Source organism: Pipra filicauda, unplaced genomic scaffold (genome assembly GCF_003945595.2).
Source record: "Pipra filicauda isolate LSUMZ 115617 unplaced genomic scaffold, ASM394559v2 scaffold130_size2058158_pilon, whole genome shotgun sequence".
Classification (NCBI taxonomy): domain Eukaryota; kingdom Metazoa; phylum Chordata; class Aves; order Passeriformes; family Pipridae; genus Pipra; species Pipra filicauda.
In genome coordinates, this window is record NW_024103774.1 from 1,605,773 (window position 1) to 1,623,630 (window position 17,858).

The 17,858-nt window shown below is 37.4% G+C and overlaps 1 long non-coding RNA gene across 1 annotated transcript; it reads right to left on the reverse strand.

The window, feature by feature from the left end:
• Window positions 1-6,041: 6,041 nt before the first annotated feature.
• On the reverse strand, window positions 6,042-17,627 carry LOC120322564. The gene is made up of 4 exons (XR_005562341.1): window positions 16,944-17,627; window positions 14,946-15,851; window positions 8,407-9,257; window positions 6,042-7,940 (listed from the first exon to the last, which is right to left on the reverse strand). It is a non-coding gene; the product is annotated as an uncharacterized LOC120322564 (long non-coding RNA).
• Between the last annotated feature and the right edge of the window lie 231 nt (window positions 17,628-17,858).

Below are 17,858 nucleotides of genomic sequence, written 5' to 3' on the forward strand. Positions count from 1 at the left end.
ACTGTTGCTTGAATGGTATGATCTGTATTCACTTTTTAATCTTCAACATATTCTTTAGGCTTTTTTATGATAATAAATACCAATAAAACTTTCTAAGTCTTATTTGTTATGCCTTCCTTCCTCAAGAAAGCAATAGTAGTTCTCACAGATTAATAATGCAAGGAAAATAAGGAAAGACTGGAAATTTATATTAGATGAACTACTGTAATCACACATAAGATGGTTCATGACAGCTGGGCAAAGTTTAAACATCAAAAAAAAAATAATTTCTGAGTACTACAAATTCACGTTAGGTAGCAACTGGTGTGCATTCAATTAATACCTACCTGTTAGAACTGGCCATGGTTAAATGAATTAAAGTCCATGACACTAAAACTATCCTTTTAAGTTCTCAATATCTTTTTGTCCATACATTCTGACAATGTGTTTTAGTTGCTATGGTTCCTATCATAATATTTCCCTTGGCTACATGAAGAGTGGCTAGTCTTAAAAGGGTTTTTTGAATATTTGCCAAGTTAACACATTTCATCATTATTATTTCCATGATTTTAAGTCTAGCACAAAAGTCTCATATGGAGCTGCTGTTATTGTTTTTGAAATTCTTTTTCCCCATAAATTGTCAAACATGGTCTGATTTTGCAAAAAGTTGAATGTCACAGACAGTCTCTGAGGGTTCAAATCTCCTTCTAGGCATCCAGTTGCATCCTTCAGAACATGGCTTAGCCAGCAGCAGATTGACCTATAAGCAAATTACTATAAATCATAGCATACTCATTGAACATGCTTATTGATAGCTGTATAATTGTAAAATATCATCTTACATTAGATACAGAATTAAACTGTATACAGAACTTGGCTAGTATCCTAAAACAAAACAAAAAAGTGAAAAAGAATACAGATTCAGGGCACCTCAGTCAGACATAGAGAATATCCACTATACATTTATAAAACAACTTCTTTATACCCTGTGAAAAACAATTAGGCATCCAGGATAAATTGTGGCACAGTAGTACATCTCATACTCATATTTAGCTGTACCCTAATTTCATCATCATCATCATGGCTAGGCTTCGTGAACAAAGATTTGGGAAGGACTCTACCCACATTTGCTACAAGTGCGCTGGTGGCTAAAGAGGCCAATGTGAGATAGATAAGACCAGTTACAAAAGGCACAGCAGAAAGACTCCTTGCATGGTATCAGCAAGACATGATTCTATCTGTGTTGTCTTTTCTCTTCGATGGTGATCCTGCGTGCGTTCTCAAAGGCAGCAGCGTTATGGGTAGTGTGTCTCCAGACCTCCCGACTGGAGGCCAGAGTAGACCAGTGATGAAGATCAATGTGGCCAAGGCTGAGATGTTGCTTCAGGGAGTCCCTGTATCTTCTCTTCGGGGCTCCTCTCTTGCGGCAGCCAGTGGTAAGTTCTCTATAGAGCACAATCTTGGGGAGGTGGTGGTCCTTCATCCTGGAGACGTGCCCTGCCCAACACAGCTGTGTTCTCAGTAACATGGCCTCAATACTTGTGACTGCTGCCTGTTCTAGAACAGATGTGTTTGTTACATAATCTGACCAATGGATGCTTAGGATTGGGTGGAGACAGCATTGATGAAAGTGTTCTAGGAGTCGAAGGTAGTGGAGGTAAATGACCCATGATTTGGACCCATATAAAAGAGTAGACAGCTACTGCCCTCTTAAAGATCATGTAGACTTTCTAGAATGTTTCATTTTACCTTACACTTGTCTGTTACCATTACTGCATGTTTTTTTAATCCTTCATTGCAGTCAGCTCCTTGCACTCCAAGCATCAACTGCTAATTACCCAAGGCAGAGCTTTTCAGTCCACTCAGTTACCAAGTTCTGTGGCTGCTCTCCTATAAACTTCCCCATTGTGTGCACTCCAGATGATTTCTCTGAGTTTCACTGATTTATGTAAATAAGTCAAATATTAAAATTAACCATCATTTATGTATTATTCTCTACATATACCTGCATAAATACATATTCCTAGGCTTAAAATACACAGTTATTTTTTTAATATAACTGATGACATAACAGAGACCCATCACTCATCTTGAGCTCATCAGTTTAGCATACCTTAATTTAAAGTAATTATTTTTGCCCTCTACATTCTACCCTATTATTATCTATTCATTGGAGATACCTCGCACATTTGCCAGTATTGGAAATGTGTACTTTTTCCATGTATTTATATTCACTGGGTGTTTTCCAGAGAAAGATCTCCATGGTTTTTTCTCTTCCCTTTTTTTCTCTTCTCTGTTCTGACCCTGCTTCCTCCCCTGTCACAGTTGTGGGACTTACTGGAGTCCTCATCCCTCAAAACCAGACTGGATAAAGTCCTGAGTAACCAGGTGTGATCTGAACCCTGATCCTGCTTTGAGCAGGTGGCTAGATGAGATGACTTCAAGAGATCTCTTCCTGTAGGAGTCGGGTTACAGGAAAGATGCTAGATGAGGCATCCTGGGAAATGAAGTCCCAAGTACTCCCGCACATGGGCAGTGAGATGCCCTTGGTAATTGGTCAAGGAAGTCACATGTTACTTTGAGGTGCATATAAAAGGTGTCGTTTCATTTGGATAAAGAGGATTTGGTGTTGACCCCCAACAAGCTAGCTGGGTCCATGTAATTCATTTACCTATTATATTAATACACCACACCTTCCAACCTGAATTATCATGTGATGCTATGATCCAAGTCACTTCAATCCTTCATGCAAAGAAAGCCATCCAACTTTTTAGTCAAGTTAAGGAGTTATAACATTACAGAGCACATGATCTAAATGACAGTAGCAGCAGGGACTGGAGAAGGCCTCCTCTATGCCACCTGACAGATGGCCCCTCGGCACCGTGTGGAACTGCAGTGTGATGTGCAACTATGCTGGGATACAGGATGTCATCCTTGATCGCTCTTTAATAAAATTCCCGTCTCATTCAGGGCCTTACACACAGAGGGCTCTCTGCATCTTGTCTTTTTTGCTATTATGCTGCATGTGACTCTAGCCTCAGTTTAAGCCTTTCTCTGGAGATAAAACAATTATTGTCTAAGCTTAAGCTTTTCTGTGGTGCTCAAATGTACACTGTGTGCTAGAGACTGTAATGTAGCATAAATCTTATATGTGTATTTCTATAACATTCAACACTACACAGCCTGCTAAAGACAGCTTTGAGGCAATCCTTACAACAAACATGACTGTGGCTTTTGTGCAGCATTCAACACTACAGTGTGCATTAATTCCCTCATAAGAAAGCCCTTTGGAATACATTTGTCTCCTATATAAGAAGAGAATACAGACAAGTAAATTCTTGAATGAGCATAAACACATGGTGCCTTCCACCATCCTGGCACCATAGGCTCTGATCTATGTCACCTACACAGAGGAAGAGAGGTGCCCTCCAGCTCTTCAACCCATATCAGAGGCCTCTTGTTTTCCCCGGTGTTTTCCAGAAGGCTGGCATGCCCTTTTCTTCTCTCCTCACCCTTGTGCTACAGGAGAGCCAGATTAAACAGCACAATGCTGTTTAATCCCTTAGAAGACCTACCTCTCCATACACCACACAGGTAAGAGGGGTCCTTTCTTGTCTTTCTTCAGACAGGAACAGAAAAGGGAACCTTAACGAGGGAACCAATCCATTCAACCCCTTGCAGTTGCAGTTAGTTTTTTCAATGTATCTTAGTGACTGCAGCTACGTTATCACTGTCATGGTTTGAGAGCCCCAAAATCCAATTCCCTAGTCCAAGCCCCCCTCCCACATCTTAGCTCAGTGTGAGATGGGTTTTCCAGACACCACACAAGACTCAAAATGGGGGGAAGCGATTATATATTACAGTGACTGTACAAAATAAATAGTATAATACATCATATACAATCTTAACTATCTCTACCATGATAAAACAGTATTTACAATGGATCAAATCTCTTCTCTCTCCAAATAAAAGTCCAGGAGGGAAGAAGGAAGAGATCCTTTCCACTCTTAGAGCAGCAGTGTCTCTAGGGCAGCAGGCTCTCTTCTTTCATGCAGCAGCTGTAGTTGGATCTCTGCCAGTACACAGAATGGGGGTATCCAAGCCCCTCGGCCCTTCGACTCCAAGTGGGGGTCTTCCTCTCCCATGGGCTGCGTTCACCCGGACAAAGGTCGCTTCACCACATCATATCAATGAAGTGCAGAAGCCTTTGTGACAGTCCTTATCTTCAGGGGATTCAAGCCCCCTTTGCAGAACTCCCGTGCTCTGTCTCAAAGCAGTAGGGGGCAAAGCCCTCCTTCGCATCCTTTGGCTGTCCCGGTTCAGCTCCGGGAAGCCCTGAGCTTTTCAGCTCCTCTCTGCAGTGCTGTAGCACTCCAAGACTCTTCTCAAGTAAGAGTCCATCATCCTCCTCTCTCTAGGAGGTCTCAGAGGGGTTTTGGGAGTTTTGGTTTCAGTTCTTACCCAAACTCTCTCTCTCTCTCTCTCTGTAGAGCTTAGTTCTGCTCTCTCTGCTGCTGGCTCTCTTTCTCTTCAGACAACTGTGTCTCTCTTCCTTGGCTGCAATGCCTGTTTGCTGCTCCTTATCTTCTGCTGGCTCTCTGCCACTGTTTCTCTGGTCAGTGCTGGTCTGCCGCTGCTTTCAGTATCTCTTGCTGCTGCTCACAGTGGAGAAACATTCCCCAGCTCTTAGCTACAGATACTTAGTCCAGCTTAACACTGTTCCAAGTCCCTGCAGCCCCCCAGCCGGGGGCTGGGGTGGGGGCAGAGCCCCAGTGGGGCTCCGGGCCCCTCAGCTCATGGCTTCACAACATGGCCACCACTCTCCAACAACAACAACTACAACAGTCACATAACACAATGCCTAAAAATATTTTTCATAACTGCCACTGTTCAATTTCATTAGCTACCAGTACTCAGAAATCTCTAGGTAATTTTCTTTACTAGAAAGCTGAAAAGTCTTCAATCATTCTCATATATTGCAGCATCCTATTTTACAATTCTAAGGCTCTAACTTTAAAAGCTCTGGCCTACAGAGCTTTGACACTAACACTTGTAATACGTGCTGAAAACTCTGAAAGGAACACCACTTTCACAAGTAAAAAGAATGTTAACAAAAGGTTGTATTCTTATAATACATTTTAACCAGTTTAAGGGCTGGCTGGTGCTGGAAGAATTATACACCACAGCATATCTCTTGCCTTTGGCAAAAGAACTGGAACTTCTGCATCAAAGAGTGGAACCTCAAAAGATTTGGTTATGCTTAGATAATGATAATCTTAATGATTCAGTGGTTGCTCTACTTCAGGCATGGCTGTAGAGCTGGATCCCTTTAGATCCCAGCTGGATCTACACGTTTACTTGTTCAGAAGGTGAGTTGTAAGAAACACTTCCTCCACCTTTAGAAATTTTCACTGGTGGGTTTTTTTGTGTTTTTTTTTTTTTTTTTTTTTTTTTTTTTTTGCTTTGTTTTGTTTTTTAGGGTGAAAGAACAAGCTGAGTAGTAACCTATTGATTTTCAGGTAAACCTTTATGAGATATATTTCCCAGAACAGTTATTTTAGAATTCATTTCACGTAAATTGAACATCTGCACATCAGAAAACAAATAAGCCCTGAGTTAACACTTTCTTGTGAAAATCAAAGCAGCTATCTAGCAACTATCTTTACCATTTTCTACTTGGTAAGACAAGATTATTTTAAAGGAATCATCTTGGGAAGAAGCAGCTCTTACAAGTGTCTATTCATACCTACTTCACAGAGCCATTTTTTTCAGCTAAGGTTAGTCTAACACAGTTCAAAAGTTTTAGTCTCTGTTAAATGTTAGTTCTATAAAATGACAACAAACATACTCCAGAGATATTGACTAGATTTTGTTAATAACAGAGTTCAGCTTTGTAGGCACTAGGCACAGACACACCTACAATATTTAGTCTGTATACCTGCCAACTCAGAAAGCCAAAATATTTACATCTTTTATTCGCAGACTAGCACAAAGCTATACTTTTTTTTTCTTTGATTAGCATAGCATTACATTAACATCTTCTAGTCAAAGAAAAACTACTATAAATCTTATACATGTTTAATAAACATTACAAAGTACATGTATTGCACATGAACTATGTAGCATGTACGACTTAAGGCATGGATGTGTAGTCTGCTTGTTATAGTGACTCAGGAAATAGACTGGAGGATTGTGTAAACATCCTTGTTGCCTATGCTTTGGTTTTCTCTTCATAAAAACTGTATGTGCTTGTGTGTTGAAGAGACGAGAAGACCACCAGTGTGCATCACTGGATCTCCTTCCAGGAAGACCCTGATTTTCATCAGAAAGATAGAAATTTGGGAAAAGTCTCTGGGTGCATAATGGTTAAAACTTTAAAAGAAGGAAAAGGTTTCTACAAAACCTCATGCCTTCCCTGGACTTCTGGTTGGATTGCTTAAAGAGAAATCAAAATTATTGACTAAGGGGGATGGGGGCAGGGAGGTGGATGGGCTGTAAATCCTAATTTGATTTGATCTTGTCCACAAACTGAAATGGTCACCTCAGTCTGAAATCAAATGAAAGACGGGTATTTCCTAATTAGACAGTGTAAATTGTGAAAAGTCCTTCCAGGGGATATTTTCTTAGAAACTCAATCAAATGTACTTAGTAAGGCTGAGAAAACTGGGTTTGTTCAGCCTGGAAAAGAGAAGGCTTAAGGGTGACCTAACTGCAGCCTTCCGGTACCTGAAGGGAGCCTGCAAGAAAGATAGAGAGGCACTTTTTACAAGAGCATGCAGTGACAGGACAGGGTGGAATGGATTAATGCTAGAAGAGAGTAGGTTTGCTCAATGAACTTGTGGATGCCCCAGTCCTAGAAGCATTCAAGGCCAGGTTGGATGGAGCTCTGAGAAACCTGGTCTAGTGAAAAGTGTCCCTGTGTATCGCAGGGGTTTGGAACTAGACGATCTTTAAGGTCCCTTCCAACCGAAACTATTCTACGATCTGTGAACAAATTATTTGGACATTTAAATATTTTTTTTTTTAAAAAAGGCAACCCCTGGTTTTTGTTTTCTTTCAAAGAAAAACTGAAATGCATAATGATTAGAGCTGATCTGTGAATGATGATGTTCATAATTATACATTTGCTGAACTCAACAACCTTTCAAATGAGGATACAAGACTGTAATGTGATTGAACCAAAAGGTCAATAATGTTGAAGATCCTTTGCCCAGGGCTACTAGATCTAATGAGCCTGTAAGTACTAATAGATCAAAGTCTAGTTGTAGTTGGGCCTGAAAAGCTGAGGCAATTTACTTAATGAAACAACAGACATCCCTAGACTTACACTACAGCAGATGATAATATATCTGGCTCAAAATTTCAGCTAATTCCACGTATAAGACAACCTCCCACAAAAAAGCTAAACTGGGAGAAAATAGCAGTAGCATCTGATAAATGCAGATTGGTTAGGGTAACAAACAAACAAACTCATAAGAAGAAACTGAGTAACTTTTTTCTGCCTTGATTATCTGTGGGCTGTTGATGAGGTGAGACTTTCCCTTATGATTTGAATGACAAAGTAGGTTCAGTGGAGCAATTTCTTCTAAACTTATGGTTTTAAATTCGTAGCTTAACTTCTCATCAGCCTTCTCAAGATGATCTTGTTCCCTGCCCATACGCAAAAGGCAGGAATTGAAAGCCATGTGTCTGGTCAAACCCACAGAATGCTTCACACTCCTACATAATACATGGTTTTCTCCAATATGTGTCCAGGTGGCTGCATCAGTATGTGCAGCACAGGAGAATTGGTAGGAGTGACAGAGATGATCATTCTCTCTTTCACACTTTCTCCTTTCAGCCCAAGTACCAAAGCAGTGCAGGTTACTGCCGGCTGTCTCCACAGGGACTTCTGCAGCTTTTCCCCCGCTCCAGGAACTACGGCAGTCCTGACACACCATTTTGTGAAACAGTCACTGAAGCTAATTGTCAAGAATAAGTAGATGGATCACAGAAGGAATTAAAGTTACTTATATCTCGTATAGCAGTTATTTCTGTTCAGTAGTCATTGATATGCTACTCCTTATATAACAAAATTGAAATTGGTCCCTCTTTAGGTGTACAGTTGCATTTTATTTCAAGACATGACAGAGTAATTTGAATAAGTTTCTTACAATTATTTTCCTATTTCCCAGGTGAAAGTAATTCAAGGGACTTTCCTACTTAAAACCAAACTTTAAAGCATACTTCAACATTCTTGCCCCATAATCTGATGATTTAAAGTCTCTCAACACTACCACTCTAGTGGTAAAATATTTCCTCTAATAAACCTTATGCAAGGGGAAAAACAACAAAGAGCTCTTCAGAATCCACTGCTATCCCTAACTGAAGTTGAAATACACACATATAAACAAAAATTATCATGAGATAGTGAACAGTAATACTTACATGTCAAGAAACAAAACCTTCCTCTAATGTATCCCTTTTTATTGAAAGGCAGCTTGTAGTTATTATCCCTTAAAAATTATGAATGTCAATCACTAGCTTTCAGCTGAAATTATTTTAGCAGGTAAGGTTATTCTAGTCGTTCGGGGTCAACAACAGCAGGTGAAAATCATTTACTGAAAGAACATCCTGTCTTTCATCCCTGAAGAAAACCCTAAAGGAAAAAAAAGCAACATTAAAAATGTAAGCACCAAATGTAATGACAATAACAGTTTTCCCTTATAAATTAACATTTCCGGGACTTTTTAATATTAGTATGCTAAAGAAACAGATTTTATTAAGAAAAATCTGGTAAACTTTTTTTTAAAATTATGTATTTAAGAAAGTTGTTGTTATTTTTTTGTTATCAGTCAGCACAGGGAGCTGCCAATGACAGTTCCACATGGCTGTTGTTTCTTGACTTGTATGCTATTGCATGAAGCCAAAGCAGGTCAGGAAAAAAAAAAAGGAAAGAAAAAATCAATCAAGAAAGAAGTAATTTTAGTACTTCTAAGGTAATTTTCCATTGTGAAAATCTAAAGTTGTCCCAATCAACATTTGACTTCTTTGAAAAGAAGCTAGTGTTGGCAGGCGTGAATAAAAGGTCAACAGAAGCCACAGATCCAGAAGAATCAAAGAAATTGCAACTTGGAGGGAAGTGGGCCATGTAAAGATGAAAAAGCATAGACTACCATAGTTGGCATCCCCACTCCTAGTTCTTCTTTTGTCCAAAGTAAGAAATAACTTTAACTGATTGTGCCACTAGAGATTGCTTCTTTATATCCACTGATTCAGTGGCAGTGTACCATTCTCACCTGCATAAAAGAGGGAAAAAACACTTTATTCAGCCAGCTTTCATTTTATCACAAGTTTAATAATCGGTTGGACTAAATATATAAGGAATAATGACAATCACTTGTCTTAGTAGGCCTGAAAGAATGATCTGGAGCAGGACATCTTCTAAAACCATTCATGAGAAGTACTAGTCAGAGACTTAAATGGAATTTCTGCAATTTGAGTAGTCCAAGTTATCTTTCGCCATATCTTTCCCCTTATCACAATAGATCACTGCATTTTCAAAACTGACTTTGGTTCTTGTGTGCTTTTCTTAGACTCATGCATCTGTGAATATTTAGAAGATTATTTAAGTAGGAGTTTGAGAGTTTGAATTTCTGTTTTGTTGATTAGTAATTTTAATATATGAACAGTCGAAATGTTGAATCTTGCATGACATCATTTCTGTAACTCCAAGATAGACAGGACTTATTTGAAGTTGAAAAGACTGTTATTTCATTTGGGAAAAGATAAATACCCAAGAAAGTGCTGAGCTATCAAAACAATTCTGAGATACAAATTACATCCTGAGCTAATCATTCGCATTCACTGCCAAAAGCATCTTCCTTCCTTGTTTGCTTACAGTATTAGAAGTAGCAGCTGCTGTTGAAATCTCCCCTGGAGATTGTTAGGATATCCATGAGGAGAAGCTTTTCACTGGTGTCCAATTTCAATAAGTCACAACTGCAAATTTATTGTAGGTGATAATTTGTAGATAATGATGCAGAAAGGTGGCACCTATTTTAATACATGTCAGCCAGTGTTGACCTTTCTCAGTAGATGTAACTACCCATCTATCATGGCAAATCACTGTATCTTGTACTTCTGCACTAATGGCAAGCTCCATTTCTCCCACTCCCACAGGTTAGTACGCCAGGTGCTCACTGCAAGACATAAGGTATTGACTGTAAGACATTACCCTTACAGCACTACTGCTGAGGTCAAATATCCTTCTAGATGACTTCAGAGACATACTTTGGTTCCCAGTAAAGTAAATGAGGAACTCTTAATTCTGGTCCATTTATGTGATTGTTTATAAATACACATTGCCTTTCCCAAGGCCAAAAACTCTGTGAAAATAGATTGATGTGCATAAACCACAATGTACATAAACCTTGCACTGCAGGGGTTGAAGGAATGATTTTTATTGCTGTAAGATTTTTTCAACCAACCTTCATTCACTGAATGGCAGGGGAAATGCATTTTAGATGCAAATAGCACAAAAAATAAAGGAAGTGCAGAGGTTTCCATTGAAGGTTGTTTTCTGGTATCTTAGTCGATCTCCTAAAATCAAACACTTAAACAACAGCTTTGGAAAATGCTGCTCATACTTATTTTTGTGCAATTAAGGTCAGAGATGCTTTAATTATTGCTTGCTTTAAGCAGAGCATCCAAATGAACTTCTCTATGATAAATTAAATATTGACAAAGAATAGGGTATTTCTGAGCAGGCATCAGTAACAAAAAGAAAAGTCTGTTTAAAAATAAAAAAGGTGGCCAATAGACCAGCTTAAAGAAGGGTGTTGTCTTTTAAAACCAGGTTATTTATTAAAGTTCCTGTGCTTTCTTTTTTGACTCTTATGTCCTTGTTTTGGCAGGTTTAATGAAGATTAATAGCCAGTTTAACATATCTTATGCTACTGATTTAAAATTTAAAGAAGGGTACAAAAACCTCAGTGTTTTCTTTTCCATCTCCAAACTGTTATCTGTGAAAACCACTCTGTATTCTAAGAAGAACAGTTTATAGCTTCAGCAAATTTTTATGAAATGAGTAATTATTAATATACTGCTTGTTTTCCTTGCTTTGTATCTGATTATTATATATTCTACCTAGTCATCAATTCTTAAATTATAGTAATGAGAAGAGGTAGTAAATATCTCTGAATTATGGAGTAGATAGGAAAATGTAGCATAATTATAAAAATATATAAAGGGAAAATATTAATAACATCAAAATTACTGGTAATTTCTCATATCATTCAACACATAAAGAAATAGGAAATTTTCCACTTTTGTATTTATTCCTGAATACTGTATTTTTAATTAAAAAAAAAACCTCACTGAAAATATAATTCCAGTGAAATATCTTTACAAAACCAAATATCATCAATTATCTAAACGTTAATATTAAAACACTGGAGAATCTACCACAGGTAGGAGATGGAATATATTTTATCTATTTCTTCTCCAATTACTGTATACTTTCTCTTACGTAAGTCCAAATCTTTGGATGACAAGATGAGCACCTGAAACTTCTCTTGCGGTGTGGCTTCCATTCAGTTAGTTTTGCCCTCTTATGCCATGCATCTCCTGAGGGAGAACAGAAGTGCTGCTCTGGGAATTAAGCTATTCAGATCTCTGTCCATTGGCATTCAAAATTATCTACTCTACTTTCATTCTCTATGTTATTTGAAAAGCACAGCGACAGGAGTTAGAATTTACTCTAAAGAAGAAAAACCTAAGTGGTTTGCCAGGATACTCTGTTTATATTGACTTAGTGAAAATATTCACATCCAGCACAATCCCTTCTTAGCTGTTAGCATAGGCTTCCCCATATTAATAACATCTTGTTTGAGCTTGCTACTCATCTCACATTAGTCAAAACCTGGATCAAAGCCAAATGAAGTTAACAGATTTACTCTAGTATAAATCTACTGTAAAAGAAATTATTTTTTCATGCAGATTGACTTGTCTTGCTTTTCAGATTTCTTTGCCCATGCATGTAAAACAAGCCACTTTATATGCTGCTCAAGGATAAAAACCTATCATGCAGAAGTTGAAATTTACATCCAATTTCTTTTTACCCAGTAGATCCTATGCGTCAAAAAAATAAAACATAAACAGTTCCTATTTCTTCCCAAATAGATCTTTTGAGTTCTGTATTCTTCTATGTCTGAAATTATTTTGTGCCTGCCTCTCCATATGTCAACTTACTAGAAATTTTAGCTATATATCTGTTACAAACATAATACCTTATCATACAGAATTATAGGTCAACTTCTGTGTTTTAGCAAGCTGTGCTTTCCTAGTAAATAATGCTATCTGATACAAGAAATAAAAGAAAACAAATGCTACAAAATTATACCAATATAGTAGTGTAATGTTCCTAAAAAAGTTGCAGTCACATACATTTTCCAAACCTATTTAAACTAACCATTTGGATTGATTCACTGGTGTCAGTATCAACAGAAGTGGAATCTTTCAGTAATACTTGAGAAAAAATATATTTTGAATGCTTTATATTTGAAATTACTATACAGAGGGTGAAAAAAAAATCAAATTATTTGAAAAATAAAAAGTTAAAAATACTCTGTCGCATAAAGAAAAAGTGAAATAATTTTCAAAGAATGAATTTGACAAACACTGATTCATGCCTATCCACCAGTGATAATGAATATTTAGTGTGGTAAGAGTGTAAATTTCTATGGAAGGAAGGAAAAGAAATGCAATTCCTTTATTAAAAGAATTTAATATGAAAGAATCTCAAAAGTTGCAAGTAATACACACTTCAGAATCCAATGCTTAAAAATTATATTGTGAAAAAATCTATTATGTTAATCTTGTACTTCCTAAATAAAAATCAGTTGGTTCAGTACAGTGATTTAGACAGCCTGTGGATACTGTATTACTGCTTACATTGTCTTAGCCCATATAATTCCTAGCTGCACCCATACAGAAAAGAACTGGATTTTTACTGTGCATAAAACCACTGGAAATGAAATCACGCCTTAGGTCAGCCAAAATTATTGCAGAAGTACACAACACTGTGTACGTGCTCTCAGTAAAATACAACTCCCTTTCCCAGTACCAGGGGATATTTTTAAATATTAGCATAAATGCCTGGAGAGAGTTTACCATTACTGAAAAGCTCACACTTAAGTTAGATATGGAAAGTAGGAGAATTGCTCTTCAATTTCTGATGAACTTTAGTGTAGCCAACGTTTCACTTCAAGTACTGGATATGCAAATGGCTCAGGATAGAAGGAAGACTGTGGCAAATCTGTTTGGTAAAATAATTTGCTTGATAAATGGAACAATACAACAAAGGAAGTGTTCAGGTCATTACATGGTTACTCACTGGACTGAAAAAAAAAAGATAATGAGATACAGTCAGAAGAACACTATATGCAACTGATAAAGTGGGACTGATTCCCAGATGACACCTGTTACAATTTCATTGTAGTTATGAGCTATGTGGAGCTTCACTGATTTATGACACCTGAAGGCATAGCTTAATTTCTGTATATTTCCAAAAAGAAATTATTCCTACCAAATTGCCAACAGTATTCTGAATTTTCAGGTACAGTGCTTTCAAAAATGGGAAGTTTGTGCCTCTATTAATTATGTCATGCATGCCTTAGAAATTTTAGATTGAAAAGGATGAGTTAACTTAAAAACAATGTCATAATAATAGCAGTCTGAAGAGACTGATAGGTAGGTACCTAGATGCAGAAATGGGCTATCAATCATACGTGAATGAAAGATACCCTTAGTTATGACTTTAAACATTCCAAATATAAATTATGTATTTCTTAGGTAAATAATCTTGTTAAATTCATAATGAGCAGACATGTACTTAGCAACTACTAAATTCAGAGCATCATAGGGGAAAATATAGTGTCATAAAATAGTGTCACTTTCCACATTCCACTTCATGACAGTCTGTGTATTTCTCTTATTAGTTATTTTGAAGCCAATACAGAACATGCAGTTTCCATAGTCAATGTACCTTATGGACATGTACATGACAGGAAAAAAAGTAGGATAAAGCAAGAGGACTAATAAAAATAACATTTTATATTTGATTTAATAAAAATGTCCTTGCTTTTCTGCCTGTAGCAGATCCAGTGAAAATATATATAGAATATAGAATAAATTGTAGGCTGCAAAAAAAGATGGAAGTTGTGAAAGTAGAAAAACAAAAAGAAGAAAGAATGGAGGCAAAAGTGAAGCTAACAAACCCTTACAATTTGAAACTCAGAACTGAAAAATGTGAGCATTTCTATCTAAATTTCAGTTTTCACTAACTGATTTTGCAAACTTACCTGTGCAAGACAGGCAACACAAAACTTAATAGCTTGTACAGTTGTTTAAACAAAGTTATTTATACTAAATTATGCTTCTGCAGGCCATTTCCCTGATGGCAACGCCTGCTTATGCTACTGCACTAATTGTTCACCGTTACTCTTATGGTATTAGGCTCCCACCATTTTGCTAGTTCTTTCATATTGCTGTAGAAGATCATCAACGGTGCTGTGCAACACTGCTGCTAATGAGGCCTGGTTCACATAAAACAAAATGAAGTTATTTGTAGTCAAGATCAGTTCCTCTATTTAACTTCTGGTGCATCATCATGAAACAAACAAACTGAAAAACCCAACAGGGCTGAGAAAAACAGAGATGGCAGCATAGGGGTGGCAACAGATGACTGACAAAGATGAGGAGACAGGTGTGAATTGCTTTAATCCAGAATCACTTCAAAGGAAATGGTTCTGCTCTCCAAGACTGCAAGAAACCATAAATGACAAAAAAACCTCTGAAGCATAAGAAAAGAGAAAGCCAACACTGGGGAGATCAGAGGCAGAGTGGATTTGTAAACAGAAATAGCAAGTTTTGTGGGGAGGTGAAGCAATCTTATGAGTAAACAGCACTGTTCTTTCACAGTTCACCTGCTTCATGTGACTCAGGGAGTGCAGCAAAGTCTGCAGCAACTCTGCAGAAGGAGTGGGGGATGAGTAAGCAGCTTATACAACTCAGAGGAGGAGATGCAAATTAGTCGTCTGTGGGACAAATAAAGAAATAGCCAGTCAAAGATCATAACCATAAAGCACATAGCAAGAAAAGAATTATAGGGTTAGTGGCTAGAATCAAATCCAACACAATGTGTAAAGGCAATAAGACAAGGAAAATATAATTCCAGAAAGTGAGAAGAGAAATGCTGAGCAATTTGCTTGATATTTATTCTTGACACTAAACAAGGGCACTAATGAGACCATATTTGAAATGTCGCGTTGATTTTCTGTCTGATTCATTACCCTATAGATAAATATGACTATGGGAAAGCTACAGCTTTGGCAGACAGCTACATACATATCTGTGAAGTAAACAACACCAGGAAAGGGGTTGTAGCCTAGTGTTTGAATATCCACACTTTAACCCTTAGCTTGCTTTCTGGCACTGTACTGTCCAGGAATTCAGCTGACTAATTAAGGTCCAGCTTGACATTAGCACAGCTATTAGACTTTGCCACTGTTTCACTAAGAAAACTGGTACAAACCTGTGATGGAGTCCATTAATTACAACAATGCAGATCAGAAAAGCAAAAATTCACAAGTTAAATAATTCAGGTGATGATGCTCATTGCCTCTTTCAAAGATCCATTTCAGCTTCCACCCATGCCAATTTATTTACTCTCTCCCAGTCTACATACATACCTGATTTCCTGGGCAGCCTTTTAGTTATATGCAAGTTCCTTTCCGAGATCTCAAACCCCTTTAGAAACCTTGTAAACCTTGCTGTCCTAGGGAGCATGGAGTTAGCCTTCACGCAGCAAAAGTGAAGTATTGTTTGAGCATCTGGAAAACAGGTTGTGAATACGTGTATTGGCATAAATTCCTGAACTGTTGGTCCCTTAGTCAACAATAAATGACTGCAAAATGTACAGATAGACTTTTAGAGTCAGAAGCAGTTTTGGATGGATACATTTTAAAGAATATAAGAATATGCCATGGTCTTTTAAAGGCAATTCTGTGTTTGTACCAGGTATAAGAAGCTTGGCAGAAACAAACTAGAGAAACTTTGCAATTGCATTAAATGAAAGACCATAAAAATATACTAGTTTTAAGATTCAGACTACATAAAGAAAGGACACATAACAGTTTAGGAACGGACTTATTAAAATACTAATTCTCTCTTCAGTCTATATATTTGAATAATATTTCATTTGTATCATTTTTCTGAGAAGAAAATCATGTTTTGAAAACTTGAGAATCTGTGTGATAGCACTGTAACATAGATCTTAAGTGGGTGATGTGGAATAGCCATAGTAAAAATGAAATGCATAAAATATTTGTCTATTGGCCATTCACCAGTGGACATGTGCTTTTAAAGGCCTTGTGACACTGAGGATAGAAAGAATATGGAGGGGGGGAAAAAACCCCCCGAGATCACACTCTGTAAAGTCTGCTTAGGAATTTCTTGAGCACAAGGATAATGAGATTTTCCCCTGTGGAAACAGCTTTCATGAAGGCATTTACACATTCTAGGTAAATTCTAATTAAATTCCACTTGCACATGCATGAACTAATGACCTCTACTGGGTAGATGTTATCCAAAGATGACTATAAAGAAAATATATTCAGATTATCCTATGCCTGGAATGACCGGTTTCCTATACTTTCTCTGAATTCACTGTCCATATCTGAATGACCCATACCCAAATGGCATATAACTTTTACTAATGGGAGACTAATTGAGTCTCTTTAATAAGAATATTAATGATTTCTAGAAAAGAAAAGGTAATGCAAAAAAACATTTTCCTCTATTTAAAACATTTGAAAATAATTGGATATTTCCCTCTCTTACTACACAACAGCTCCTCCAGTAATTTAATGTCAGTCCTGTTTATCCTTGACAAGGTAACAAACCATGAAAGTCAGCATTATTACCTTGGTAAAGCCATGAAATCCTTCATCTGCTACCATGATCTGTACAAGCCAGTGTAAGGAAGAGTATTAGAGTAGTGGCAAGTCATTTGAATCCCTGTCAACTTAGTTCCTGCATGCATAAAGAGGAGACCAAGTTTATTTATATCATCTGCCCAAAGGGTGTGTCCCAGGGTCCCTGCACCCAAATTTTAGCTCACTTTCTTCTATGGCCTTCATTGGTGATGGTAGGAAAACCATTTGTTTCAGTCAAGCAACACCTGAGGTTTCTGAATCAAATTAACCTTTTGAAGCTGCCAGCTACATCATTGGCCCTAATGTGTTTAACATGGCAATATATAGCATATAACCACACATTTTGTGGGAATAGCTCACAAGTCATCTATAAAATAAGTTCTGATAATCAATTGCAATGCAAATTATTCTACCTGTGGTCAACGCTTAACCAAAGAGGACCTCAGTTTCCAATTTCCTGCTCTCTGTTTTCTGTTAGCTCCCCTGCTTCAACCTCCACAGCATCAGAAGCAGTGAGGTAATGTTGGTAATGTGATGACTCACTCCTAGAGCACCTTGTGCTTTTAAATAGGGCCACTTCATAGAAGCAGAGTAGAATGAAGCACAAACTCACAATCTTTTAAGTTCCTTTAAATTCTGACCACAGTTAAATTTGGTTGAAAAGGGAAAGAATCTACTAAAGGAAAAGAAAAAACCCTATTAAAGTACATGTGATTCTATGGAGGAAATATATATATAAACACTTCTAAAATAAAATGTTTCATCTTCTTTTCCTCAAGGATGAAAGACTTGGTCTCAACTTTTTAGCTTTCATTTTCACATGAGAAATCCTACATATATGTTAGCTCTTATACAAGCTTTTCTTTGAGACTTGAACAAATTCTGAAAGCTTCATGACCTTTC